Below are 8070 nucleotides of genomic sequence, written 5' to 3' on the forward strand. Positions count from 1 at the left end.
GAAAAAAAAAATTTAAAATAAGAAGTTTTGAGCATGAATAATTCTGTTAGCCAAATTATGACAGTTGAAATGAACCACAGATATGAAACTTGATGGTTTTTGCAGATTCTGCAAATTGTGCTAAAATCAGATTAATTGCATTACAGCTTGAGCACTGAATTGTATGGTACTTTCATAGGAAGTTTGTAATAGCCATGAAGGCTGAAGCAATCTTGTCCTGTGCAGGGAGTCAGACAGAGAACCAGGGAAGTGACTGCCTTCCATGTTCCCCACTTTGGCCCACACTGAAGTGGTAACCCTGGAGCAGCTCTTTCAGCACCCACCAGCCAACCCAAGCTGACTCATCTCATTTCTCCTGGGTTTATTTACAGCTCTGTGCAACAGGCTACTGCTACCTGCTGACTTGGCTCTTTTTGTTGTTGTTGTTGTTGTTGTTGTTATTCAGTAGGAGTGAGATTGCCAAAGTTGTGGTTGTTTGGTTTGTAAAAGATGAGCTGGTCAGCTTCTTGTGCCAATGCTGTTGTCCCAAGAGCTGATTGTGACTGTCTGTCAGCACAGTGGGGAGGAGCAGAGGTGGGAGAGCAGTGGGTCTGAGCTGGCTCCTAATTCCAAGATAGACACAGTGTCATGTGTCCTGCTGCGTGGGATCTGTGACCCAGCACTGAATTAAGACTTGGCATTGCCTCAAAGGAAAATAAAACAAGAAAAAAATGTGAATGGCCATGCAGGGCCAGCCCAAAGGTCTAATGGGCACAGTGCCTGCTTTTGACAGGGACCAGCCATGGGCATTTAGAAAAAGGCTGGTGAATGTAGAGCAAGTCCAGCTCCATGTAGCATGTAGCATCTCCAGATCTCTGAAGAGCAGGGTAAGGCTTTCCTCACACTGTGGTTGCCCTCGTGCCAGCAGCCACCCAGGACAGCTGCAAGCTGTGACATCCAGCACTGGCTGGGAACTCCCACAGGGCTTCTGGCTCAGCAGGTGCACGGGCTGGATCCGTATGCGGGATGGCATCTGAAGGCAGATAAAGAGAAAATTATTGCCTTGACTCATAAGTGCCTCCTGTAATTTGAAATGGGAAGTGGAAATACAACCTGTTTTGATGGTCTGCTCCTGGAAGCTCACTGAACCAGAGACTTTCCAGATGACTCAGAGCAAGATGGTTGTTTGCTGAGAACTGCTGTATCAAGGATTTGGCAGGATTATATAACAAGCCATTGTCCTTCACTCCGATAATGTGTCTTCTCTGTGAGACTGATGCTTACAATTCACCAGTGTGAGGAACAGCAATAAAACAAAATGGCAAGTGCCTGGAGGCATCTTCAGGATGCAGCTGAGCTCCTGCCTGGAACAGATCTATTATTTGCTTCTAGACATTGCACTCCAGTTCAGGAAAACATGATAAAATTTCACTGCTGGACTCATGATGCCACCCATTCCTTTGCAGTGGTCCTGTTTAGGTTGTGTTTGCCACAGTGTACCTCTCTGTATTTAGCAGAAGCACTAAAACTAGTTGTGGAGAATGTACCTCTTTCTTTGCTAAGGCTCAGACAGTGAACTCTTTGGGAACTGGAGCAAGGCTGGCTAATTTTGTGTGCTTGCATTTAGCTATGTCTCTTTAAGTGCCCCTCGTGGAAAAGAATGCACTGGATTGAGCTTTGGTGAAAATTATCAGTGTTTGTAGATGAAGGTTAAGAAGATCCTTTCTTGGATGCATTCTCCCAATTCAGGGGAAAAAACCAACAAATACCCCCACACAAGAATACAAACAAGCAAAAAAAAAAAAAAAAAAAAGTAAAACCCAGAAAAAGCAAGAATGGTCCTTTTTGTCAATGTCTGATATCAACTTTTTAAGAAGATAATTGATTGTGTCAGGGAACTCCAAGAGTATTTCCAGTCCTTGGAACTGTGTTTGAAACTAATTAACTCTGTTCCAGCCAAAACCAGCACAAGACCCAAGCTGGGAATTGTGTTTATTTGCTGATGTTCACGTAACAAGAGATGAAGTGACCATGATGATTTTATTAAAACTGCAAGCGCCTCACCAGGAGGTTTTGTTGGTTTGCCTGTGATCACTAGAAGGAATGAGAGAATTGGCTTCCTTCCCTCTAATTTGTAATGGTTTAGAGCAGAAAGTTCTTACTCTGACTTGATGCAGGGAGCCAGTTTTGCTGCATGTGAAGCTGGTAGCTGAATCTGGCTAAATGCACGTCTGCCTTTATTCACAAGGCTGATAATATCCAGCTCTGTTTCCATCCCATCAAATACAAATGGTGCCTTAGCAGGAATATTGTTGTGTCAGGAGTAATCTGGGCAAGTCGCTGAGGCATAACACAGCCAGACCCAAGATTCAGGACAGACAGAGAGGTCAGCATTTCCACTGCTTGTACAAGTGCCAAAGCTGCAAGTGCAGATCAGCTTGGATACACAGCAATGTTTGTACCCAGGGCTATCCCACCAACATATTTCTAAGGCCCTACAAGTACAATTTGGATCTCACGCTGGTGTTTTGGGGTTACACCCTTCTGCTTTCAATAGAGTTATTCCAGACTTATCTGGAATCTGAGTTATTTTCAGAAGCGTTGTGTACTTGCAAATGCCTCAGGTTTGTTTCTAGTAGGCTTTTGCTCTTACTATCAATGCCTTGCAAAGGGTTTTATGAGAGAGACTCCATTTGTTTTAACAGTTAAGTTTTTATAGCTGGAAGCAATTTTCTTTAGTGTAACATTTCAGGAGCCCTTTATGGCCAGCAATATTTCATTGAATGCCTGAAGATTGAGACTTACTGCATGACTTTATCATGTACAAAGCTTATTATCTGACATAATTTGGTGCATAGCAGGCTTATTTATTTAAAAGGTCACGCAATCATATTTCACCCCTGGTAATGGTATTTTTATCCATTTAATAGGTTTATCCTAAAGCATATTTATTCCTAATGCATTTTATTCAGAAGCCAGTTAATAACTTTAACTCTTTAGGCTCTTAGCAGGATACAGAAGCCAGCTTTTCAGAAGAAGAGTTTGACCAGCTGGGCCTAATCCAGCAGCACACTAGATCCAATACAGAGTCCCATGCATCATTTCTTGATTCAACTCAGCACCTGGAAGCTGTAAGTCATCTTTTGGACTCCAAGTGTGACAACAATCAGGGGGAAAAGCACTGTGCTGTGTAGAGCCTGGAGTTGTCTTGGCCCTTGAGCTGCCAGCTATCCTTTGGGTAGTTACAGGTAATAAGTCTCAGGGCCAATATGCATTTTGGTTTATTTCCCAGAGAATTTTTTTCAGATTTGACTATAGTTGCCTTTGTTTTGCCTGGATGTAAAACCAGTTCTCACTCTCTGGACCAATGCACAGGGACCAATGGCACCTGTAATGAAAGCTGCTCATTTTCCACAAACTCGTGCTATTTAAGGCCCAGATGCAAGTCATATTTGCATCTGTTGGTGACTGACCTGAGTTTTCTCCAGAATTTTCCTTGTAAAATACATCAGTAATCACAGTAAGCTTGTGCTGCTGCGGAAGAGAGAAGAAAGGGTGATACATAAAACCTTGCAGGAGCCCGGGCTATAATTTCTCTCTGTGTGTCCCCTTCATACAACCTGCAGAATTTCCCCAAAACAAGGAGAAGGCATCATTTGCATCTCTGCTCTGCCCAGGATGAGCTTTATGTTTGTGTTGTGACTCTACATCTCTCCAAGAATGAACATGTTTATGAAGAGAAAAATCAAACTGGGTTTATATTTCAGTGGCCTGGAGGGTTGAGAAGGGGAATGGTGGAGCTGAGCTATGAGAAGACTTCTGAAGCAATGGTTTTGATCTGGTGACAGCAGTGACACCACACCAGGGATGTCCTGGCCAGCACCATGTCAGGCAGTGCCAACGTGATTGCTGCCAGCCTCCAGCTTAGCTAACTTCCTAGAGAGCATCACTGCTTTGAAAAAAGGTGCTCTTCAGGACACTGTGATATAAAAGAGTTGGAAAAAGGCAGAGGAAGATACAAAAAATCCAGGTTTAGAGGGGTATTTAGTACAACAGACACCAGAGTGGGAAATGCAGTTGCCCCTGGAGAGGTTTGGGTGGTGGGGAGAAGGGACTGGCAGCTGTCAGAGCATAAGGCAGCAGTTGTATGCTGACTGTGCCTGCAATACAACACTGCTGATGCCTTCTCTGAGACAGCACAACGTGTCAGAAATCACCTGTGGCTAAGTTGTGGGAGTTTTTTTCAGTGAAGGCAAAGGGTAGCTCCTTGTACATCCTTTGCACTATCCATTCTGCTTCTCTTCCAAAAAATCCCATTTGGCCCAATCAAGTAGTATATATTCTCATCTTTGTCTCATTAGGTGATGATTTGATTTCTATATAAATAGATGATATACTGACAGATTAAGGAACTTATAGCACAAAAAGAAAAAGGTGGGCAGTGATATTACTGCCATATAAGACAGGCTTAATTGACATAGAATTAATGCTTTATCTTTCTAGACTAAAAGTCCAAGTCATCACCTTCCATTAAAATCTACAGGGGCAGACGAGGCTAGTGGTAATACATCACTATTGCATGAGGTTATTTCCCATCAATTTGACCAGCCCAGGCAACCAGTTGTACTACCAAAGTCTGTGAAGTAAAGGCACACTTGCAATAATGCTGGGTAAGAGGAAAAAGGTGGCAGGGTTATGTGCTTCAGGCTATAAACTGACTGCTGAGGAGCTTAATCAGGAAGAGAGTTACCCTATGGGCAAGTTAGTATATGACTGTCTATTACGAGTTTTTATATCTTCCTCTAAGGCCCTGATACCGAGAGACAGGATGTGAGTGCAAGGGGATGGTTTGTGAGCCACATCCTCTGCTTGGTTATACTTAGCTCTGTGACTGCACCACTCCCAGTACCTAAGCTAGCTGCATTTGTGTCATGTAGGCATGCCCTTAATGGGCAGCTTTAAATTATTCTATATTTAGCTTTTGCTTCTTCCTAAAGCATTCTGCACACATTCAGCCTATGAAGGGATGTGATGACAAGCTAAAGACCTCTGGGACCTCCTTATCAGGATTTCTGTTTGACAGAGAGAAAAAAGTGCACCAACTGAAAGAGTTAGAGGTATATATGTTAAATTGGAATGGAGAAAAAGTAGGGCAGGGGGTCAGAAAACACTGTGTAGGGCTTGACCCAAGCTGACTCTAATCGATAGAAAAATTTCCACTGGCTTCCAGAGGCTAAGATTAGTTAGATGACTTATGGCTATTTATATCATTTAATGTACGAAAGAAAGTCACAGTTACAGCTATCTTTATAAAGACTTTTAGAGGGCAGTATTTAAGGTAGTAACTGTAGATAGCAAGTGAATCTCTGCTTTAAAGAAACTGGAAATGCAAGCATGGGTTTGGTATTAGTTGCCTCACCTAAGTGTACTTGTATGAACTAGTTCCATCTGCAGTTGTGGAGCACAAATTATTCAGGACAGACACACTACTGAGGGTTTCAGAAGGATCTTATCACACAAACTGACCAGAGTGAAAAAGAATTACAAAGAATTTTATATGGGGGGGAAATATCTTTTATTCTATTTAAACCACTGTGCACTGTAAACAACCAGGGAAGAGAACTTGGACTTACTGTGGATCTGTGCAAATGTCAGCACTGTTCTGAGCATCAGCTAATAAGACAAATAAGAGGTTAGGAATTTTTCCTGAGGTAATAAGGAAAAAAAGAAATAGAAAACTTCAGGAGCTGTTGTGGCTTGAAAAAATGCTGCTCCTTGGCACTCTTCAAGTAAACAATTTTTTTCTCTTAGCAAAGTTTATGTTTTGGGATCAAACTGATGTTATTGTAAATGTGCCAGGCACTGAAGAAATCCAACTCATCCGAAAGCACAAACGCCTGCTAATAGAAACTCACACGTTCCTGGCTGGTGTGTGGATGTTTACTAGGATTAGGAGGGCCTCTCCAAGGGGACAAAAAAGTGCAGGCATTCGGATCTAACCTGAGGAACCACCAGCATGTCAGGCTGAGGAGAAAGAGTCATTGGCCTCTACATACCTCTGCTGAGGTGGCCAAAGTACATCCTGTCCCACCATCCATCTATCAGCTGCACTTAACTTTTAAGTCAGCATTAGTTGGTTGCAACAACATTGTGCCATCTCCCATCCAGAGGTAGCACGGATGGGAATCACCCTGCAGCCTCTGGAATTTAAACATGTTGCTTGAGCTGAGCTGCTCCATGTGTGTGGGCTGGGAGTAAAGAGGGATAAATGTTTGTGCTCCTTCCCAGGGGTGGGAAGGGATTTGAAGAAGCTGTCTGTCCCACCTTCAGTGCTTTTTCCCTTCTTCTGCCCCTTCATGTTTCAATGCCTCGCTTCAGTCTGTTCCCAGAACCACAAGTCTTCTGCAGACAGCAGCAGTAAACAGAGGCTGAAGGATTCTAAGGACTGACCAAACACACAAATTCCCAATCACTCCTCCACTGATCATTCAAGTGCCTGCCCAGCCTTCAGGTTGGAGAGGTGCCATGCCACTGTGAATGCCAGCAGTACACTGCTTCTCCACAAAGCCAGGATTTGTTTTGCCCTTCATGGAAAGCTGAATCACAGACCCTTGTGGGGACCAGGGAATATCCACTGAGCCTCACATCTTTAAGGGAATGTTATTTGCAGCTCAGCAAGTAACACTAAAGCTTTAGCAGCCAAGCTAGAGTCAAAGAGAAGCCCCTCAAGAAGAGGTCCAGGCACCACAACTTGGCCAGCACCCAGAGCCACAAGTTGTTAGCCAGGTGTTTTCTTGTGTGGGTTTGGAAGAGGTAGGCAGAAAGAGGCTCTAAGAAAAAATTTACCCTCTTATTACATTGGCAGAGTGGAGCCTTTTTCCAGGTTAGTGGGCAGAATAAAAACCTTGATGCTGTCTAAGACAGTTTTCTTCTCCAAACATTGAAGTGCTTCTCATGATCTGCTGTGGAAGTCCACAGCTTTGTGCTGAACAGCAGAACTAGAGCATAGGAGTGGATGGGCCATTTCTGAGACCTCCTGTGGAAACTCCGGGACAGAAGCCACACTGTTTGCACCCCGTGGCCACCCACAGCCAGGTTTACCTGCTGGACCTTCTCAGGAAACACACCTTTTGGTGCCCTTGAAGCGGACAAGGATCCTGTGTGAGGCTGGGTGATGGGCCCATTATTTGCTTTTTGCCATAAAAAAAGTGCTCTTGCAAACCGTGTGTGTGCAGCCACCTCAGGGAAGGAACCAGAAAGGATGGAGTATGGGAGCATAGAGAGCACTCCTAGGTCTGGATGGGTTGTTCTGAGACAGGAGAGGGAAGCAAAATAAATACATTCTTGAAGATAGATGGGGATTGGCTTCAGGACTGCCAAGTGTGGCACCAGAGGCAAGAGCAGGCTGAAACTGCTATAATGATCCCTGAGAGTCTCAAAAGTAGATAGTAAAAGATATTAGAGACTGGAATCTCTCTGGGAGTGACAAAATCACGTCCTGACAGTAAATAGGATAGAGTGATATTGGGAGCAATAATGTGATAGCCTCTCCCTATGGCATCCTAAGAACCTGCGTACATTGCCTTTCCCATTTGTCCCGCCAGGCAGGAGCAGCAGCATTTATCCTTGCCCACAAAGGAAGTGAACAAGCAGTCCTTCCCATTATTGACCACTCTCAGGAATGGAGTCCATGCACCCGAAAAACCTGGAGCCTCCCTTGAGCACCACAAACTGCCTGCAGGCCAGGTGGACCTTTGGTCTGAGTGCCAGTGCCTCCATACTCATCTTTGGGTGCTTCCACCACCACGTGCAAATTGAAGCCTTATCCAAAAGCAAGAGTTCTATAGGGTTTTTTTAGCAGACTCAGTTAATACCCGGGATTGATGACCCACCAGTTAATAAACATTACTCAAACATTTTGTTAAAATCCAAATACAGCATTAGGAACCCCAGAGAGACAGAATATACAGACAGAGAGGACTTGCTCTGCTGTTGTTCCTGACATCCAAGCTAGTTTTCTAATAGCATCTGGTGCATTCACTACCTTCTCCTTTGAGTCTGTAGGCCAGTTTAATCTGTTGAGAGGCTTGA

The sequence above is a fragment of the Passer domesticus genome, chromosome 1 (assembly GCF_036417665.1).
Source record: "Passer domesticus isolate bPasDom1 chromosome 1, bPasDom1.hap1, whole genome shotgun sequence".
NCBI lineage: Eukaryota > Metazoa > Chordata > Aves > Passeriformes > Passeridae > Passer > Passer domesticus.